Source organism: Nerophis ophidion, linkage group LG15 (genome assembly GCF_033978795.1).
Source record: "Nerophis ophidion isolate RoL-2023_Sa linkage group LG15, RoL_Noph_v1.0, whole genome shotgun sequence".
NCBI classification, from domain to species: Eukaryota; Metazoa; Chordata; class Actinopteri; order Syngnathiformes; family Syngnathidae; genus Nerophis; species Nerophis ophidion.
In genome coordinates this window covers 51,217,316-51,241,346 of record NC_084625.1, presented here as the reverse complement: position 1 = coordinate 51,241,346, position 24,031 = coordinate 51,217,316, and the positions used below count along the sequence as shown (strand labels likewise).

Here is a 24,031-nt window from a genome sequence, read left to right as displayed (position 1 = left end):
TACATCCATACGTGTGTGTAGATATATGTATGTACATACATTTATACAAATGTATAAAAGTATGTACATACATACAAACACATATTGCGGCTGGATGGACTGAGTGTGTGTCAGAACATGCTTTGACCCTGCTCAAGATGGTGGCCAGGAGGCGGAGAATGCAGCTGAACAGATAGACCCAGGCTTGATGGAAGCAAAAGAATGAGTATAAGAACCAGATGAACGAGAATGACTGAGAACAAGCCCAACACAGCGACGACAACGCGGCAGACTGCAGGAGAGGAGCAGCTGGGAAGACATCGGAAGGAAAGACAAGTCTTTGTTGAAAATAAACACTAGTTAAACATGCTCAGTAAGATGTGTTTCCTTGATGGTACATGTAACTATCACTATTATGGCAGGAAGTCTTTACAACATATGTATATACAAACATATGTATAAATATACATATTTTTGTATGAATGTAAATACATATGTTCATATTTGTGTGTACGTATGTATGTACATATGTATGTACGTACGTACATATTGTATGTGGATACATATGAATGTATGTACATACATACTAATGTATGTATATACATACATATGAATGTACATACATATGAATGTATGTGTGTACATACATATGAATGTATGTACGTACATTCATATGTATGTATGTACATACATTCATATGTATGTACATACATACATTCATATGAATGTATGTACATACATATGAATGAATGTATGTATATACCTATGTATGTACATACATATGTACACGTATGTACATACATATATATGTTTATATATACATATGTATGTACATATGTATGTATGTACATACATATGTATGTATGAATGTATGTATGTGCATACATATGAATGTATGTACATACATATATATGTTTATATATACATATGTATGTACATATGTATGTATGTACATACATATGAATGTATGTATGTGCATACATATGAATGTATGTACATACATATGAATGTATGTACATACATATTAATGCATGTATGTACATACATATGAATGTACATACATATGAATGTATGTGTACATACATATGAATGTATGTACATACATATGAATGAATGTATGTATATACATATATATGTTTATATATACATATGTATGTACATATGTATGTATGTACATACATATATATGTATGAATGTATGTATGTGCATACATATGAATGTATGTACATACATATTAATATATGAATGTACATACATATGAATGTATGTGTGTACATACATATGAATGTATGTACATACATATTAATGCATGTATGTACATACATATGAATGTACATACATATGAATGTATGTGTACATACATATGAATGTATGTACATACATATGAATGAATGTATGTATATACATATATATGTTTATATATACATATGTATGTACATATGTATGTATGTACATACATATATATGTATGAATGTATGTATGTGCATACATATGAATGTATGTACATACATATTAATATATGAATGTACATACATATGAATGTATGTGTGTACATACATATGAATGTATGTACATACATATTAATGCATGTATGTACATACATACGAATGTATGTACATACATATGAATGTATGTACATACATATGAATGTATGTATGTGCATACATATGAATGTATGTATGTACATACATATGAATGTACATACATATGAATGTATGTGTGTACATACATATGAATGTATGTACATACATATGTATGAATGTATGTATGTACATACATATGAATGTATGTACATACATATGAATGAATGTATGTATATACCTATGTATGTACATACATATGTACATGTATGTACATACATATATATGTTTATATATACATATGTATGTACATATGTATGTATGTACATACATATGTATGTATGAATGTATGTATGTACATACATATGAATAGATGTATGTACATACATACGAATGTATGTACATACATATGAATGTATGTACATACATATGAATGAATGTATGTACATACATATGAATGAATGTATGTACATACATATGAATGAATGTATGTATATACCTATGTATGTATATACATATGAATGAATGTATGTACATACCAATGTATGTACATACATATGTACACGTATGTACATACATATATATGTTTATATATACATATGTATGTACATATGTATGTATGTACATACATATGTATGTATGTATGAATGTATGTATGTATGTACATACATATTAATATATGAATGTACATACATATGAATGTATGTGTGTACATACATATGAATGTATGTACATACATATTAATGCATGTATGTACATACATACGTATGTATGTATGCACATACATACGAATGTATGTACATACATATGAATGTATGTACATACATATGAATGTATGTATGTGCATACATATGAATGTATGTATGTACATACATATGAATGTACATACATATGAATGTATGTGTGTACATACATATGAATGTATGTACATACATATGTATGAATGTATGTATGTACATACATATGAATGTATGTACATACATATGAATGAATGTATGTATATACCTATGTATGTACATACATATGTACATGTATGTACATACATATATATGTTTATATATACATATGTATGTACATATGTATGTATGTACATACATATGTATGTATGAATGTATGTATGTACATACATATGAATAGATGTATGTACATACATACGAATGTATGTACATACATATGAATGTATGTACATACATATGAATGAATGTATGTACATACATATGAATGAATGTATGTACATACATATGAATGAATGTATGTATATACCTATGTATGTATATACATATGAATGAATGTATGTACATACCAATGTATGTACATACATATGTACACGTATGTACATACATATATATGTTTATATATACATATGTATGTACATATGTATGTATGTACATACATATGTATGTATGTATGAATGTATGTATGTATGTACATACATATTAATATATGAATGTACATACATATGAATGTATGTGTGTACATACATATGAATGTATGTACATACATATTAATGCATGTATGTACATACATACGTATGTATGTATGCACATACATACGAATGTATGTACATACATATGAATGTATGTACATACATATGAATGTATGTATGTGCATACATATGAATGTATGTATGTACATACATATGAATGTACATACATATGAATGTATGTGTGTACATACATATGAATGTATGTACATACATATGTATGAATGTATGTATGTACATACATATGAATGTATGTACATACATATGAATGAATGTATGTATATACCTATGTATGTACATACATATGTACATGTATGTACATACATATATATGTTTATATATACATATGTATGTACATATGTATGTATGTACATACATATGTATGTATGAATGTATGTATGTACATACATATGAATAGATGTATGTACATACATACGAATGTATGTACATACATATGAATGTATGTACATACATATGAATGAATGTATGTACATACATATGAATGAATGTATGTACATACATATGAATGAATGTATGTATATACCTATGTATGTATATACATATGAATGAATGTATGTACATACCAATGTATGTACATACATATGTACACGTATGTACATACATATATATGTTTATATATACATATGTATGTACATATGTATGTATGTACATACATATGTATGTATGTATGTATGTATGTACATACATATTAATATATGAATGTACATACATATGAATGTATGTGTGTACATACATATGAATGTATGTACATACATATTAATGCATGTATGTACATACATACGTATGTATGTATGCACATACATACGAATGTATGTACATACATATGAATGTATGTACATACATATGAATGTATGTATGTGCATACATATGAATGTATGTATGTACATACATATGAATGTACATACATATGAATGTATGTGTGTACATACATATGAATGTATGTATGTACATACATATGAATGTATGTACATACATATGAATGAATGTATGTATATACCTATGTATGTACATACATATGTACATGTATGTACATACATATATATGTTTATATATACATATGTATGTACATATGTATGTATGTACATACATATGTATGTATGAATGTATGTATGTACATACATATGAATGTATGTACATACATATGAATGTATGTACATACATATGAATGTATGTACATACATATGAATGAATGTATGTACATACATATGAATGAATGTATGTATATACCTATGTATGTATATACATATGAATGAATGTATGTACATACCAATGTATGTACATACATGTGTACACGTATGTACATACATATATATGTTTATATATACCTATGTATGTATGTATGTACATACATATGTATGTATGTACATACATATGAATGTATGTATGTACATATGTATGTATGTATGTACATACATATGTATGTACATATGTATGTATGTATGTACATACATATGTATGTACATATGTATGTATGTATGTATGTACATACATATGTATGTACATATGTATGTATGTACATACATATGAATGTATGTGTGTACATACATATGAATGTATGTACATACATATGAATGTATGTACATACATATGAATGTATGTATGTACATACATACGAATGTATGTATGCACATACATACGAATGTATGTATGTACATACATACGTATGTATGTATGTACATACATTCATATGTATGTACATACATTCATATGTATGTACATACATTCATATGTATGTACACACATACATTCATATGTATGTACATACATACATATGTACATACATATGTATGTACATACATACATACATATGTACATACATATGTATGTACATACATACATATGTACATACATACATACATATGTACATACATACATATGTACACGTATGTACATACATATATATGTTTATATATACACATGTATGTACATATGTATGTATGTACATACATATGTATGTACATATATATGTATGTACATGCATATGAATGTATGTATGTATGAATGTATGTATGTACATACATATGAATGTATGTATGTACATACATATGAATGTATGTATGTACATACATATGAATGTATGTACATACATATGAATGAATGTATGTACATACATATGAATGAATGTATGTATATACCTATGTATGTATATACATATGAATGAATGTATGTACATACCAATGTATGTACATACATATGTACACGTATGTACATACATATGTATGTACATATGTATGTATGTACATACATATGAATGTATGTGTGTACATACATATGAATGTATGTACATACATATGAATGTATGTACATACATATGAATGTATGTATGTACATACATATGAATGTATGTATGCACATACATACGAATGTATGTGTGTACATACATACGTATGTATGTATGTACATACATATGAATGTATGTATGTGCATACATATGAATGTATGTATGTGCATACATATGAATGTATGTATGTACATACATATGAATGTACATACATATGAATGTATGTATGTGTGTACATACATATGAATGTATGTATGTACATACATATGAATGTATGTACATACATATGTACACGTATGTACATACATATATATGTTTATATATACATATGTATGTACATATGTATGTATGCACATACATATGTATGTACATATGTATGTATGTACATACATATGTATGTACATATATATGTATGTACATACATATGAATGTATGTATGTATGAATTTATGTATGTGCATACATATGAACGTATGTATGTACATACATATGAATGTATGTATGTACATACATATGAATGTATGTATGTGTGTATATACCTATGTATGTACATACATATGAATGAATGTATGTACATACCTATGTATGTACATATGAATGTATGTATGTACGTACATATGAATGTATGTATGTACATACATATGAATGTATGTATTTACATACATATGAATGTATGTACATACATATGAATGAATGTATGTACATACATATGAATGAATGTATGTACATACATATGAATGAATGTATGTATATACCTATGTATGTATATACATATGAATGAATGTATGTACATACCAATGTATGTACATACATATGTACACGTATGTACATACATATATATGTTTATATATATACATATGTATGTATGTATGTATATACATATGTATGTATGTATGTACATACATATGAATGTATGTATGTACATATGTATGTATGTACATACATATGTATGTACATACATATGTATGTACATATGTATGTATGTACATACATATGAATGTATGTGTGTACATACATATGAATGTATGTACATACATATGAATGTATGTATGTACATACATATGAATGTATGTATGCACATACATACGAATGTATGTATGTACATACATACGTATGTATGTATGTACATACATATGTATGTATGTACATACATACGTATGTATGTATGTATGTACATACATATGAATGTATGTATGTGCATACATATGAATGTATGTACATACATATGAATGTATGTGTGTACATACATATGAATGTATGTACATACATATGAATGAATGTATGTATATACCTATGTATGTACATACATATGAATGAATGTATGTACATACCAATGTATGTACATACATATGTACACGTATGCACATACATATTTATGTTTATATATACATATGTATGTACATATGTATGTATGTACATACATATGTATGTACATATATATGTATGTACATACATATGAATGTATGTATGTATGAATGTATGTACATACATATGAATGTATGTATGTACATACATATGAATGTATGTATGTACATACATATGAATGTATGTATGTGTGTATATACCTATGTATGTACATACATATGAATGAATGTATGTACATACCTATGTATGTACATATGAATGTATGTATGTACGTACATATGAATGTATGTATGTACATACATATGAATGTATGTATTTACATACATATGAATGTATGTACATACATATGAATGAATGTATGTACATACATATGAATGAATGTATGTACATACATATGAATGAATGTATGTATATACCTATGTATGTATATACATATGAATGAATGTATGTACATACCAATGTATGTACATACATATGTATACGTATGTACATACATATATATGTTTATATATATAGATATGTATGTATGTATGTATGTACATACATATGAATGTATGTATGTACATATGTACATACATATGTATGTACATACATATGTATGTACATATGTATGTACATACATATGAATGTATGTGTGTACATACATATGAATGTATGTACATACATACGAATGTATGTATGCACATACATACGAATGTATGTATGCACATACATACGAATGTATGTATGTACATACATACGTATGTATGTATGTATGTATGTACATACATATGAATGTATGTATGTGCATACATATGAATGTATGTATGTACATACATATGAATGTACATACATATGAATGTATGTGTGTACATACATATGAATGTATGTATGTACATACATATGAATGTATGTACATACATATGAATGAATGTATGTATATACCTATGTATGTACATACATATGAATGAATGTATGTACATACCAATGTATATACATACATATGTACACGTATGTACATACATATTTATGTTTATATATACATATGTATGTACATATGTATGTATGTACATACATATGTATGTACATACATATGAATGTATGTATGTATGAATGTATGTATGTACATACATATGAATGTATGTATGTACATACATATGAATGTATGTATGTACATACATATGAATGTATGTATGTACATACATATGAATGTATGTATGTACATACATATGAATGTATGTATGTATATACCTATGTATGTACATACCTATGTATGTACATATGAATGTATGTATGTACATACATATGAATGTATGTATGTACGTACATATGAATGTATGTATTTACATACATATGAATGTATGTATTTACATACATATGAATGTATGTACATACATATGAATGAATGTATGTACATACATATGAATGAATGTATGTACATACCAATGTATGTACATACATATGTACACGTATGTACATACATATATATGTTTATATATATACATATGTATGTATGTACATACATATGAATGTATGTATGTACATATGTATGTATGTACATACATATGTATGTACATATGTATGTATGTATGTACATACATATGAATGTATGTATGTACATACATATGAATGTATGTATGTACATACATATGAATGTATGTATGTACATACATATGAATGTATGTGTGTACATACATATGAATGCATGTGTGTACATACATATGAATGCATGTGTGTACATACATATGAATGCATGTGTGTACATACATATGAATGTATGTGTGTACATACATATGAATGTATGTGTGTACATACATATGAATGCATGTGTGTACATACATATGAATGTATGTGTGTACATACATATGAATGTATGTGTGTACATACATATGAATGTATGTGTGTACATACATATGAATGTATGTGTGTACATACATATGAATGTATGTATGTACATACATATGAATGTATGTATGTACATACATATGAATGTATGTATGTACATACATATGAATGATGTATGTACATACATATGAATGATGTATGTACATACATATGAATGTATGTATGTACATACATATGAATGTATGTATGTACATACATATGAATGTATGTATGTACATACATATGAATGTATGTATGTACATACATATGAATGTATTCACGTACATACAAATGAATGTATTCACATACATATGAATGTATTTACATACATATGAATGTATTTACACACATGAATGTATTTACACACATGAATGTATGTACATACATATGAATGAATGTATGTACATACCTATGTATGTACATACATATGAATGAATGTATGTACATACCTATGTATGTACATACATATGTACACGTATGTACATACATATATATGTTTATATATATACATATGAATGTATGTATGTACATACATATGTACGTACATACACATGAATGTATGTATGTACATACACATGAATGTATGTACGTACATACACATGAATGTATGTACGTACATACACATGAATGTATGTACGTACATACATATGTACGTACATACATATGAATGTATGTACGTACATACATATGAATGTATTTACATACATATGAATGTATGTACATACATATGAATGAATGTATGTACATACATATGTACATGTATGTACATATATGTTTATTTATATACATATATATACGTATGTATGTACATATGTATGTACATACATATGAATGTATGTATGTACATACATATGAATGTATGTATGTACATACATATGAATGTATGTATGTACATACATATGAATGTATGTATGTACATACATATGAATGTATGTATGTACACGCATATGAATGTATATATGTACATACATATGAATGTATGTATGTACACACATATGAATGTATGTATGTACATACATATGAATGTACGTATGTACATACATACATTCATATGAATGTATGTACATATGAATGTATGTATGTACATACATATGAATGTATGTACATACCCATGTATGTACATACATATGTACATGTATGTACATATATATGTTTATATATATACACATATATATATATACATATGTATGTACATACGTATGAATGTATGTCAATCAATGTTTATTTATATAGCCCCAAATCACAAATGTCTCAAAGGACTGCACAAATCATTACGACTACAACATCCTCGGAAGAACCCACAATTAGTGGGTTAGTAGTACATACATACATTAGTATGTATGTACATACATACGAATGTATGCATGTACATACATACGAATGTATGCATGTACATTCCTACAAATGTATGTATGTACATACATACGAATGTATGTATGTACATACATATGAATGTATGTAAGTATATATGAATGTATGTACATACATATGAATGTATGTACATACATATGAATGTATGCACATATATATGAATGTATGTACATACATATGAATGTATTTATGTACATATGAATGTATGTACGTACATACACATGAATGTATGTACGTACATACATATGTACGTACATACATATGAATGTATGTACGTACATACATATGAATGTATTTACATACATATGAATGTATGTACATACATATGAATGAATGTATGTACATACATATGTACATGTATGTACATATATGTTTATTTATATACATATATATACGTATGTATGTACATATGTATGTACATACATATGAATGTATGTATGTACATACATATGAATGTATGTATGTACATACATATGAATGTATGTATGTACATACATATGAATGTATGTATGTACATACATATGAATGTATGTATGTACATACATATGAATGTATGTATGTACATACATATGAATGTATGTATGTACACGCATATGAATGTATATATGTACATACATATGAATGTATGTATGTACACACATATGAATGTATGTATGTACATACATATGAATGTACGTATGTACATATGAATGTATGTATGTACATACATATGAATGTATGTACATACCCATGTATGTACATACATATGTACATGTATGTACATATATATGTTTATATATATACACATATATATATATATACATATGTATGTACATACGTATGAATGTATGTCAATCAATGTTTATTTATATAGCCCCAAATCACAAATGTCTCAAAGGACTGCACAAATCATTACGACTACAACATCCTCGGAAGAACCCACAATTAGTGGGTTAGTAGTACATACATACATTAGTATGTATGTACATACATACGAATGTATGCATGTACATACATACGAATGTATGCATGTACATTCCTACAAATGTATGTATGTACATACATACGAATGTATGTATGTACATACATATGAATGTATGTAAGTATATATGAATGTATGTACATACATATGAATGTATGTACATACATATGAATGTATGCACATATATATGAATGTATGTACATACATATGAATGTATTTATGTACATATGAATGTATGTACGTACATACACATGAATGTATGTACGTACATACACATGAATGTATGTACGTACATACATATGTACGTACATACATATGAATGTATGTACGTACATACATATGAATGTATTTACATACATATGAATGTATGTACATACATATGAATGAATGTATGTACATACATATGTACATGTATGTACATATATGTTTATTTATATACATATATATACGTATGTATGTACATATGTATGTACATACATATGAATGTATGTATGTACATACATATGAATGTATGTATGTACATACATATGAATGTATGTATGTACATACATATGAATGTATGTATGTACATACATATGAATGTATGTATGTACATACATATGAATGTATGTATGTACATACATATGAATGTATGTATGTACACACATATGAATGTATGTATGTACACACATATGAATGTATGTATGTACATACATATGAATGTACGTATGTACATACATACATTCATATGAATGTATGTACATATGAATGTATGTATGTACATACATATGTACATGTATGTACATATATATGTTTATATATATACACATATATATATATATACATATGTATGTACATACGTATGAATGTATGTCAATCAATCAATCAATCAATGTTTATTTATATAGCCCCAAATCACAAATGTCTCAATGGACTGCACAAATCATTACGACTACAACATCCTCGGAAGAACCCACAATTAGTGGGTTAGTAGTACATACATACATTAGTATGTATGTACATACATACGAATGTATGCATGTACATACATACGAATGTATGCATGTACATTCCTACAAATGTATGTATGTACATACATACGAATGTATGTATGTACATACATATGAATGTATGTAAGTATATATGAATGTATGTACATACATATGAATGTATGTACATACATATGAATGTATGCACATATATATGAATGTATGTACATACATATGAATGTATTTATGTACATATGAATGTATGTACATACATATGAATGTATGTACATACATATGAATGTATTTATGTACATACATATGAATGTATGTATGTACATACATACATACATATGAATGAATGTATGTACATACATACTAATGTATGTATATACATACATACGAATGTATGTATGTACGTATGAATGTATGTATGTACATGCATACTAATGTATGTACATACAAATGTATGTATGTTCATACATACTAATGTATGTACATACAAATGTATGTATGTTCATACATACTAATGTATGTACATACAAATGTATGTATGTTCATACATACGAATGTATGTACATACATACGAATGTATGTATGTACATACATATGAATGTATGTATGTACATACATATGAATGTATGTATGTACATACATATGAATGTATGTACATACATATGAATGTATGTACATACATATGAATGTATGTACATACATATGTATGTACATACATACATATGAATGTGTGTACATACATATGAATGTATGTACATACATATGAATGTATGTACATACATATGAATGTGTGTACATACATATGAATGTGTGTACATACATATGAATGTGTGTACATACATATGAATGTATGTATGTACATACATACATATGAATGTATGCATGTATGTACATACATATGAATGTATATACATACATATGAATGTATGTACATACATATGAATGTATGTACATACATATGACTGTATGTATGTACATATATACATATGAATGTATGTATGTATGTATGTACATACATATGAATATATGTATGTGCATACATATGAATGTATGTACATACATACATACAAATGTATGTATGTACATACATATGAATGTATGTATGTACATACATATGTATGAATGTACATACATATGAATGTATGTATGTACATACGAATGTATGTATGTACATACATATGAATGTATGTACATACATATGAATGTATGTACATACATATGAATGTATGTACATACATATGAATGTATGTATGTATGTATGTACATACATATGAATGTATGTATGTACATACATATGAATGTATGTACATACATATGAATGTATGTATGTACATACATATGAATGTATGTACATACATATGAATGAATGTATGTATATGCCTATGTATGTACATATGAATGTATGTATGTACATACATATGAATGTATGTATGTACATACATATGGATGTATTTACATACATATGAATGTATGTACATACATATGAATGTATGTACATACATATGAATGAATGTATGTATATACCTATGTATGTACATACATATGAATGAATGTATGTACATACCAATGTATGTACATACATATGAATGAATGTATGTACATACCAATGTATGTACATACATATGTACACGTATGTACATACATATATATGTTTATATATATACATATGTATGTACATACATATGAATGTATGAATGTACATACATATGAATGTATGTACATACATATGAATGTATGTACATACATATGAATGTATGTACATACATATGAATGTATGTATGTATTTACATACATATGAATGTATGTATGTACATACATATGAATGTATGTATGTACATACATATGAATGTATGTACATACATATGAATGTATGTATATACCTATGTATGTACATACATATGAATGAATGTATGTACATACCTATGTACGTACATATGAATGTATGTATGTACATACATATGAATGTATGTATGTACATACATATGAATGTATGTATGTACATACATATGAATGTATTTACATACATATGAATGTATTTACATACATATGAATGTATGTACATACATATGAATGAATGTATGTATATACCTATGTATGTACATACATATGAATGAATGTATGTACATACCAATGTATGTACATACATATGTACACGTATTTACATACATATATATGTTTATATATATACATATGTATGTACATATGTATGTATGTACATACATATGAATGTATGTATGTACATACATATGAATGTATGTATGTATGTACATACATATGTATGTATGTACATATGTATGTATGTACATACATGTGTATGTACATATGTATGTATGTATGTATGTACATACATACATGTGTATGTACATATGTATGTATGTATGTATGTATGTACATACATATGAATGTATGCATGTACATACATATGAATGTATGTATGTACATACATATGAATGTATGTATGTACATACATATGAATGTATGTATGTACATACATATGAATGTATGTATGTACATACATATGAATGTATGTATGTACATACATATGAATGTATGTATGTACATACATATGAATGTATGTATGTACATACATATGAATGTATATGTGTACATACATATGAATGTATGTATGTACATACATATGAATGATGTACGTACATACATATGAATGATGTACGTACATACATATGAATGATGTACGTACATACATATGAATGTATGTACATACATACATATGAATGTATGTATGTACATACATATGAATGATGTATGTACATACATATGAATGTATGTATGTACATACATATGAATGTATATGTGTACATACATATGAGTGTACATACATATGAATGTATGTGTGTACATACATATGAATGTATGTATGTACATACATATGAATGATGTATGTACATACATATGAATGTATGTATGTACATACATATGATTGTATGTACATACATAGGAATGTTTGTACATACATATGAATGTATTTACATACATATGAATGTATGTACATACATATGAATGTATGTACATACATATGAATGAATGTATGTACATACCTACGTATGTACATACATATGTACATGTATGTACATATATATTTTTATATATACATATATATATACGTATGTATGTACATATGTATGTACATACATATGAATGTCTGTATGTACATACATATGAATGTATGTATGTACATACATATGAATGTATGTACATACATATACATATGTAAAAACATGTATATACATATATATATACATATGTAGACATATATACATTTGTTAGTTAAGTGTATATATGTATATATATATATATATATACTTACGTATAAATATATTTATATACATACATATGTATATATACACATATGTATATATACATATATATTTACATATATGCGCACATATATGTAAATATATCTGCATATACACATACATATTCGTGGGTAATATATATATACACATATGTGTATATGTATATATACATATGTGTATATGTATACATACATATATACGTACATAAAAACGTGTATATACATATATACTTGTATATATACATATATACATATGTATACATAGTGTTGTATAGATACATATATATGTGTGTATATATATACATACATATGAATATATACACTTATATATGTTTATATATATATATACACACACACACAAACATTCACATATACATACACATATATATATATATTCATACATATACACATACTGTACATATAGATATATATATACACATGTATATGTGTATATATACATATATATATATATACACATATATATGTGTATAAACATCTATACATATATATATATGTACACATATATATACATATATATATTTTACATACATATACATACATACATATGTATAAGTACATAAATATATATTTACATAGTCATACATATAGGTACATATATATATATATATATATATATATATATATATATATATACATACATATATATATATATATATATATATATATATATACATACATAATTATGGACACATACATACTTATATACACATACATACATATATGCACATACATACATATATACACACACACACACACATATATACATACATACATATATATATATACTGTATATATATATATATACACACACACACATACACTAATTAATTTATATACATACATATATACACATTAATACACACATATATACACATACATACATAAATAAACATTTACAAATGAATGAATGTATATTCATGCATACATACATTCACACATGTACATACATATATATGAATACATGTATTTACACACACATATATACACATACATACATTATTACACATATATTTACATATGAATTCATGAATATACATACATAGATTGACTGTGCCAGTCGAAGCGGTAATGAGGTGTGCGCCGCACTACCCAACCCCATGTGATGCACCCAAGCCAGCCAGTACCACCAAGCCCATCAGCGCCTGGTCACCAATCACGTCTCCAGATATATATGAATGAGGTAGATCCCCTCCGCTTGGTTAACTGAAATGTAGTTTGTTATGGCTACTTTGGGTGCTGCTGTCCTGGGTGCCTTTTGGTCATTCCCGGGTCCCCGGGACGCCCTGGGCCTCCACCCCTGATCTATGACATCAATCCTAAAACTAAGTTCCACCAGGTCTGCAACCTTAAAAGGCGGCCATGTTACATGCAAACATGCCACACGTCTGTGTGGAGAGCAAACCATCAAAGGACACGGCAATGACATTCCCAGGAGCTTCTGCACAAAGATAAACATTGAACGAAGCGGCGATAGATCATGTGAGTCAGTTTGCATGTTAGAAAAGGGCCTAAAACTCGCACGGAATGGTGAACACTGTTCCTCACTTTCGTTTAGTTGAAAAAAAAAAAAAAAAAGGCAAACAGACATGTCAGCGCATGTCAAAGCAGCAGTGTTGGCCTTTTTTTTTAATGATTTTTAAATAGCATCCAAAACATTTCGGTGAGCATCCTGGAGAAAACATGCAGCTTGCGAAACAAGACTCTTTTGTGGAAGCAGAGGATGCCTGAGAAGTGCCAGAGACCGAGTCGCTGCCAACCTCAGGCGGCGCCAAGCAAGTTCTCCTCGAGCGCACGGCTCCACTAAGATAAGCGCGGGGCTCTCTCCCCAGCTGGGAGGTGGTAGGATACAAAACACTTCTTGTTCTGCATCCCCTGACTGGAAGGACACTTTGCAACACTTAAAATTGGGAATTGAGCTTTGGCCGTTTACAGAATTTCGGCCAGCCTACGATCCACTTGGACGTTTAGGACAGGGCTCTTCTACGACATCATGAAGAGGGGCCGCAGTTTCAAGACTCCGAGCGACATGGAAATGTTGTTTGGTCAGAAAGTATTCCTGTGAGAATTGGCTTTCACAATGCACTGTCATAAAATTAATTATTCTGCTACTCAGTCTGCTACTCACTACTCAATTCCAGCGTGTGCAGATAGTTAACAGCATAAAGAAACAGAAGCTCAAGAAGTGTTGTCAGGGATTGGTGTTCCTTTTGAATTATTTGCCTTCCTTCTTTTACACTTCCTTCATTTAGGATTGTAGGACTGATCATTTTAACATAAAATAAACATTACAAAAGTATAACGTCCATTGTGTATTTTTACACAAATATTTGAGTATTTTACAAATCAATGCCCATTGTGTATTTTATGTAAATAGTGTATTTTATATAAATAATGTCCATTGGGTATTGTATATTAATAATGTCCATAGTGCATTTTACATAAATAATGTCCATTGTGTATTTTATACAAATAATGTCCATTGTGTATTTTATATAAACAATGTCCATTGTGTATTTTACATACATAATGTCCATTGTGTATTTGATATAATGTCCATTGTGTATTTTATATAAATTATGTCCATTGTGCATTTTACACAATGTCCATTGTGTATTTTATATAAATAATGTCCATTGGGTATTTTATATAAATATTGTCCATTTTTACATAAACAATGTCCATTGTGTATTTTACACAATGTCCACTGGGTATTTTATATAAATATTGTCCATTGTGCATTTTTACATAAACAATGTCCATTGTGTATTTTACACAATGTCCACTGGGTATTTTATATAAATATTGTCCATTGTGCATTTTTACATAAACAATGTCCATTGTGTATTTTACATAAACAATGTCCATTGTGTATTTTACATAAACAATGTCCATTGTGTATTTTACATAATGTCCATTGTGTATTTTACATAAATAATGTCCATTGTGTATTTTATATCAATAATGTCCATTGTGTATTTTACATAATGTGCATTATGCATTTTACAAAAATAATGTCCATTGTGTGTTTTATATAATGCTCATTGTGTATTTTACATAATGTCCATTGTTTGATTGTTTGATTGATTGAAACTTGTATTAGTAGATTGCACAGTACAGTACATATTCCATACAATTGACCTCTAAATGGTAACACTCCAATACGTTTTTAACTTGTTTAAGTCGGGGTCCATGTTAATCAATTCATGGTAAAGGAATTGTGTATTTTACATAATGTGCATTCTGTATTTTATATAATGTCCATTGTGTATTTTATATAAGGTCCATTGTGTATTTTACAAAAATGATGTCCATGGTGTATTTTATATAATGTGCATTGTGTATTTTATATAATGTGCATTGTGTATTTTATATAAAAAAATCTGCATTGTGTATTTACATAAATAATGTCCATTGTGTATTTTATATAATGTCCATTGTGTATTTTATACAAAGTCCATTGTGTATTTTACAAAAATGATGTCCATGGTGTATTTTATATAATGTGCATTGTGTATTTTATATTGAAAAAAATCTGCATTGTGTATTTATATAAATAATGTCCATTGTGTATTTTATATAAATAATGTCCATTGTCTATTTTATATAAAAACATGTCCATGGTGTATTTTACATAAATAATGTCCATTGCGTATTTTACATGAATAATGTCCACTGTGTATTTTACATAAATGTCCACTGTGTATTTTACATAAATAATGTCCACTGTGTATTTGACATAAATAATGTCCATTGTGTATTCTATATTATGTCCATTGTGTATTTTATATAAAAAATGTAAATTGTGTATTTTACAAAAATAATGTAGGTTTACTGTTAATATATATATGTTTATGCATACAGATATTAAACAACATCTACAGTACATCCAACATTGCACACAATGTCCATTTTCTACCCCTTGTCCCTCAACACAATTAAACCTAAGGTGTAACGCTCCATGAATTAACGAGCTCTGATCGCCAGAGTTACTCTCAGACAAACCCAACCACAAAATACATCAAAGTCATCAATTTAAATACAAAACAAAGTAAATATATTTATGCAGTATATCGACTCACCAATATTTGACAAAGTTTTGTAATGAAGCGTACAAGCGTTGATTTCTACAATTATTGCCTCTTGTTCAGAACACTGCACACAGGAAACATGTGAGCATTCATACTTTGTTATCCAGTCGTAGTTAAGAGTCAGATTTTCACGATTTAATTAGATTTTGTTTACCGGTTGGTTGTACACACCACACTGTGACACATTGCCCCCTGGGGTGTGGCGGGAGTACATAACAACCCCAGAGTGAAAGCTTTCATCAAGACTATTTGGAATAAATGAAAAGCTTTGGGTATGGCTCGCGGGCCCTCGGTTTAGGACGTGTGGGCACCCGAGTTTAACTGTTGCTGAAGGTAAACAACATTCCCTGCGGCCTTCAGCGGACCAAAAACTGTCCCGCTACCTTCTAAAGGGGATGGAGGGAAACTTTAAATACACAACTTGAACTGGAAAGTTTGAGTCTGGGACTGAAAATTCCTGATCCATGCGTGAGAGAGAAGCTGCTAGGGGTTTTCTACACTTAAAAGACTTCCTTGTGGTCGACATAACATGTAATGGTGGTTCTTTGGTCAAGCTTCTGCACAGATTTTGGTTCAAAGATCATCTTCAAGTCGCTTTCAGGATGTGCCGTTTAGTGGGTGGTCTCATTTAAATGCTGAAGACCGAGCCCCATTCGACTGTGTCTACCCCGACAACCATGTTCTAGTTTATAACACAACTGTCTTGGTGTTACATTCTATCAAATAGATTTCTCCCAAAAATGCAACTTATACTCTAGTGCAGGAGTCTCCAACTCAATTTGCCTGGGGGCCACTGGATGCAGAAACTGGGTGAGGCTGGGCCGCAAGAAAAGATTTCTTTAAAAAATCTGACATGCACTTTTTAGTGAATTCACCTTCTTTGAATGGCCGTCCCGCCCTAGCAACATACTTGCCATCTCTCGCGATCTTTAAGGGAAACACCCGAATATCAGTGCCCCTCCTGACAATCGACCGTGGCAATCATTCTCCCGGTTTTCACCCGGACATCGATATTAAGGGGCGTGCCGTTATGTCACTGTCTTAATCGTTCTGTACAACCTGCCGTCTCGTTTGCTTTCCCACCCATACAAAGAGGGTCACATAATGAATGAGGCTTCTGCAGACCCACGGAAGTGACTGCAAGACATACTTGGTCAACTGCCATACAGGTCACACTGAGGGTGGCCGTATAAACAACTTTATCACTGTTACAAATATGTGCCACACTGTGACCCCCACACCAAACAAGAATGACAAACACATTTTGGGAGAACATCCGCACCGTAACACAACATAAACACAACAAAACAAATACCCAGAATCCAATGCAGCCCTAACTCTTCCGGGCTACAATAGGGGGCGGGGGTGTATATTGTAGCTCGGACAGAGGTGTGTAGAGTAGCCAGAAATTGTACTTAAGTAAGAGTACTGTTACTTTAAAGATGTATTACTAAAGTAAAAGTAAGGAGGAGTCACCCAAATATTTACTTGAGTAAAAGTAAAAAGTATGTTGTGAAAAAATTACTCGAGTACTGAGTAACTTATGAGTAACCTGTTCGTTTAATGATGACGGCAACAAATAATGCACAAAAACATAAAAATAGCAATGAACAAATTCAGAGCCAGGAAAATTTCTTAAGAAACTAAAACAATAATATATATAATATAATATATATTTGGTTTTACACTGTATTGAAAAAAAAATTGAAAATGAATTTTACCTTTGCAACCTCATTATACTATTGGCTAAGTTTTAGCTTCGTAAATGTAAGTCTCTCAATACCCGACCTGTTTTTGTGGCTTTACAAAAGATTTAGAACTCTACATTAAAACACTCTACCTCTAACAACCAAAAAGCTGTGAAAACGATGATGCTGTGTCCCAAATTTAAGTTATTTACTGAGATTGAGTGAGCCTATGGCTTTGCACTTTGTTTTATTTTATATATATATTTTTTTTGCATTCTACTTTAGTTACTTTGAATTTACAACCCACTGGCGCCGTTTTGTGCGGTTTTTATACTGTTTTGTACTGTTTTTGTACTTACTTTGATTATTATTTTCAACTGCTTGTAAATGTTGAAAATTATAAATAAAAGGTTTATAAAAAATTTTTTTTTTAAAGTGTGCTGTTAATCATGTGACCACCTGGCTCTGTTTGATTGGTGAAACGGAGTCAAACATCACCAGTGACTGGATTTGATTGGTGAAACGCAGGCATGTGATGGATCCTACTTTGAAGGTCTGTCTGACAAACCAAAAGAAACAAGTCTTAATCTCGTTATATGCAAATATAATGACAATAAAGTCCATTCTATTTATTTAACCCCATATTTGTTCCCACAACCACACCTTAAGTTGAAGTCTTTAATCTCGTTATATGCAAATATAATGACAATAAAGTCCATTCTTTTCTATTCTATTCTATTTCCCAACCAATATGCAACCACAGAAATACAACATAACTTTTAACGTTTGCTCAATGTCAGGATGTGACGTTGATTTGACCATTGAATTTTGGTCATTTTCCAACCAATATTCTACAACACAAATACAACGTTGAAACAACATGCTTTTGGACGTTTAATCAATGTTGGGTTCTGACGTTGATTTAAACATTGAATTTTGGTCATTTCCCAACCAATATTCTACCACCCAAATACAACGTTGAAACAACATACCTTTTAACGTTTACTCAACGTCAGGTTGTGACGTTGATTTGACCAGTGAATTTTGGTCATTTTCCAACCAATATTTTACAGCGCAAATTCAACGTTGAAACAACATGCTTTTTGATAACGTTTAATCAATGTTGGGTTCTGATGTTGATTGGAGCGATGAAAGGGAGTAACGAGCTGAAAGTAGATAAATGTAGCGGAGTAAAAGTATTGTTTCTTCTCTATAAATATACTCAAGTAAAAGTAAAAGTATGTTGCGTTAAAACTACTCTTAGAAGTACAATTTATCCCAAAAGTTATTCAAGTAGATGTAACAGAGTAAATGTAGCGCGTTACTACCCACCTCTGAGCCTGGAAGAATTAGGGCTGCATGGGATTCTGGGTATTTTTTCTGTTGTGTTACGGTACAGATGTTCTCCCAAAATGTTTTTGTCATTCTTGTTTGGTGTGGGTTCACAGTGTGGCACATATTTGTAACGGTGATTTAAAAAAAATATATATATATTTCTAACAGTGATTTAAAGTTGTTTACACGGCCACCCTCAGTGTGACCTGTGTGGCTGTTGATCAACTATGTCTTGCAGTCACCGACTGCGTTAACAGAAACCAAATACAACATGTGGCTCTGCTGGCACGTTGTTAGTACATTTTGTAAAGGGTGCCAAAGGTGGTGCCGACATGGTGTCCCCTTGATATTGTTGCTAGGGTGAAGTTCGGGAGAGAGTTTACCCATGGAGGGGCACTGAAATTTGATAGTTTCCCGGAAAAGTCAAAGGTGTACAAGTATGACACTGTAAAGCGCCATTCACGTAAAACTTGCGGGCCGCACCTACATTAAATTATCACATTAAGGTGCGGGCCGCAAGATAACGTCTAGCGGGCCGCGTTTGAGACACCTGCTCTGGTGCGACTTATATAAGTTTTTTTCCTTCTTTATTACGCACTTTCGGCTGGTGCGACTTATACTCTGGAGCGACTTGTAATCCGAAAAATACGGCAATCTTATTGTTTATATGCGTTTTAAGAAAGCTGGTTTCAAGCCAATTTATTCAATCATTTGTTTTTTCTCATGCATGTTAACATAATGTCTGATATCTGGTCAGTTTTCATCACCTTCTCATGAAAGACCCTCTTTAGCACATACAGCTGTCCCAAAGCGTCCATGAGAATTTATGGTTTCAGCAAACAAGCCAGTTTTTTGGGGGTAGCAATGTAAAGCGTCGCGATACAAAAGGAAGCGCACACGTATAAAACTGTGAGATACCAAGAGTAGATGTCAAGTCCATCTACGCAGCTTCAATTATTTTGGCACAGAGTGAAGATCCCCTCTCTGGGCTGATGTACGAGCGGAGAGGCCAACGGATTCCTCTGCAAATATTTCGACAGGAAGCTTCTGCGTGCGCGCTAAAAAGCCGCTTGAGTGACGGACGACAGCTCGGTGGAGCGCTGAACAATATTTGAGCATTTTGGAAAGAATGACACACAAAAAAAAAATCAACATCAAACTACATTTACTAATCGATTTTCCAGAGATGCCTAATTTCCTTCATGAGCCTCGGAGTGCTGCTCCACACATCATTTGGTGGACGACAGGATTGCGGTCGTCCAAAAAAACTGTGCTGATTTGGAAGTATGTTTGGAGAGCTTCTCCGCAGCACAGAAAAAGCTCACTGAAATACTGCTGCAATAACACAAGTAAATTTACACCAAGTCATAAATTAGACATGGAGCCTCAAATCAATAGTCAATAAAACACCGATGGTGTTGTTTTTTTTAACAAATTCTCTCCACGGGGGTGTCTGTAAGTCATCCAAGCACATTATTGCAGTGCACGCGTGTGATTGACCTGCTCTCAAACTGTAATGTTTCCTCGGGGTCGGGAAGGTAGGTTTCACACTGCTCCAGACTGAACAATGAGGCGGACTGTGGTGGCTTTCCATGTTTGAGAATAACAAGGAACGCAACTCTGGCTGCGGTTAAGCCATTTAAAAGTTTAAAAATACATCAATGCGGCATTTTTGAAATCCTTTCCTGGGTACAGTAAGA

The 24,031-nt window shown here is 29.6% G+C and overlaps 2 protein-coding genes across 8 annotated transcripts in view; one reads left to right on the top strand and one right to left on the bottom strand.

Moving 5' to 3' along the window:
* rab18a (RAB18A, member RAS oncogene family) overlaps positions 1–348 on the top strand; it is a 204,476-nt gene extending 204,128 nt beyond the window's left edge. For all 7 annotated transcript variants that reach the window (XR_009809881.1, XR_009809885.1, XR_009809882.1 and 4 more), the window contains one exon: positions 138–348. The gene's annotated coding sequence lies outside the window, so the exon portion shown is untranslated. The remainder of the gene's footprint in view (positions 1–137) is intronic.
* The window catches only part of odad2 (outer dynein arm docking complex subunit 2), a 124,350-nt gene that overhangs the window by 5,032 nt on the left and 95,287 nt on the right, over positions 1–24,031 (bottom strand). The gene's annotated exons all lie outside the window — the stretch shown is intronic.